The sequence below is a fragment of the Sinocyclocheilus anshuiensis genome, unplaced genomic scaffold (genome assembly GCF_001515605.1).
Source record: "Sinocyclocheilus anshuiensis isolate Anshui unplaced genomic scaffold, SAMN03320099.WGS_v1.1 scaffold2161, whole genome shotgun sequence".
Classification (NCBI taxonomy): Eukaryota; Metazoa; Chordata; class Actinopteri; order Cypriniformes; family Cyprinidae; genus Sinocyclocheilus; species Sinocyclocheilus anshuiensis.
The window spans coordinates 45590-47824 of record NW_015551119.1 but is presented as its reverse complement, the minus strand read 5'-3'; the positions used below and the strand labels follow the sequence as shown (position 1 = coordinate 47824).

The 2235-nt window shown below is 36.3% G+C and overlaps 1 pseudogene; it reads right to left on the bottom strand.

Moving 5' to 3' along the window:
• Window positions 1-2235, bottom strand: part of LOC107663066 (perlwapin-like) — an 8780-nt pseudogene that overhangs the window by 254 nt on the left and 6291 nt on the right.

Here is a 2235-nt window from a genome sequence, read left to right as displayed (position 1 = left end):
CTGGCCATCATGGTAACAGTATTCTGCACACATTGGAGTCCCCTTCGGTAGAGCACATCGACCAGGCTTCACTGCATGGACACAGACAAACGGTGTTCAGTCTCAGATATACTGCACAAAACACTCAAAGCAACATCATTTTACTTACAGAGTGAATTGTACTAAGTATTATTTCATGTTTATTCATTTTGTAAATCCACCCTGTGTCTGGAATAGTGCTATATTATATATAATATGTAAAAATTATTAAATAAAATAAAACACAAACTGAAAGGCAATGGGAAAGCTGCCCCCAAAAAACAAATGAAAAAAAAAATTCCTAACTGAATAACAACATAACATTAAATAATACTTATTATTATAAAATAAGACCGAAACAATATAATATAATATAATATAATATACCTGTATATGGAGCCATACATTCATGTCCACATCCATTGCTGCAGCATTTCTCATTGTTCGGACAGTCACTGTCATTGACACAGAACTCAGCACACATTCCTGCTCCAAATTTTCTGCGTGGACACACTCCTGGCTTTGCTGTTATACAGATACATGACAGAGAAACCATACCACTGCATGCTGAATGCCTTACTGTATATACAGTGGGTACGGAAAGTATTCATATATATATATATATATATATATATATACTATTTCAGCCTTTCAACGAAATGTAATGTTTAATGCAATGTGTTACTTGCTGTTTCTTACTGAAAGCAGGTGGCACACACACAGCCCCGCAGTCAAAGACACAGCATTTGTGTCCTCCAGAGCAGTCTTTATCAGAAACACATCCCGACTGGACGGCACGACCGTCAGCTTCGCCGGACAGTGACCCACCACTACAGAAGAGCAGCATTATAAGAGAGGTCAGGATTCAGCATCTGTAAGTCAGTGGTTTTCCATTATGTGTCTCAAACTTTAATAACATATTCACATATCTGCTTCAAATTGAAGTAGTTCATAAATCTACTATTTATGCCTAAACTGTGTCAGCTAGCTTCAAATACAAGGTGCTTTTACTAGCTACACGTTCAAAAATAATTTTTTGAAGTTGTAAATTGAAGTATGATTATTGGAATATGTTTTACAAGAAAATACTGTTTCAGTCTTTCTACTTGAAAATTTCACATTTAATTCAATACGTTACTTGTTTTTTTGTTTGTAATTATTGGCTGAAATTTACTAGCAATTTCTAAGTGGACATCAATTTATATTTTGTTCATGAATTTACTATTGAAACCAAATGTATGTGTTCAAATGAACTGTTATGCCATCCTCATGGCTGCCATTACAGTATTTCATCTTAAGCATTTTGATTCAAAACAACAATCTTTAAAAAAAAAAGTAGAAACATTTTGAGTTAATAGACTGAATACAATAAACCCACCAGACTTTTACTGAAGAACAAATAGCAGAGTACAGTAGTTCTTTAAAGAGTTAGAAGTTATAATTAAATCCCTTATAGTTAATTATAAGGGAGTTAAAATACAAAACATTTCGAAGAATTTGTTTCCAGGAATGGTGGCATACATCTCTGGTAAAAATAAATAAATCGTAACCATGTTAATATTAATATTCTTGTTTTAGTGTAAAAAAAAAAAAATAATTTAAATAATTTTTTGAGAATTTATGTATTTAATCTGAAATAATGTACATAGTTCACCTTTCGCTGGACGTCTGTAGGCTACTGTATGTCTAATGTCATATTTTGTCAGGTACGTTTATGCATGTCTTCGGGCTGAAGCTAAATGAGCTAAAGGAACATGGATCTTCTCACCTGTGCAGTTCCGCCCTGGAGCCGCGTCTGTTGTGGTCAAACATCCAGACAGACACAGTAACAGCACACTCACCGAGCTGCACACTCGAGCCGTCATCCTCTCGAGCTGCGACACAGTGAGCTCTGCTGGAAGCGAGTCCGGAGGGCGGAGAGCTGCAGGAGTCCGAGGCGCGAGGCACACAAAACTAACATGAACAAAAAACCTGTTGCTGGATATAAAAAAATCATTTTTTAATATTTTTAAATTGCTAAAATGTTCAAAAAAGCAGCTATTATATAATATCCATTTCTGATGTCGCCAATAATTAGAGATGCACTGAAATTCCGGCTGCCGAAAATTAGTTCACCGCTCAGGATTCACTTTCACGTGGTGTGACGCTCTGCGTATTATCCCGCTCTATGCGTGTGTGTGCTCCGCTCAGTCGCTCACGGCCCATGTGAGTGCTCCA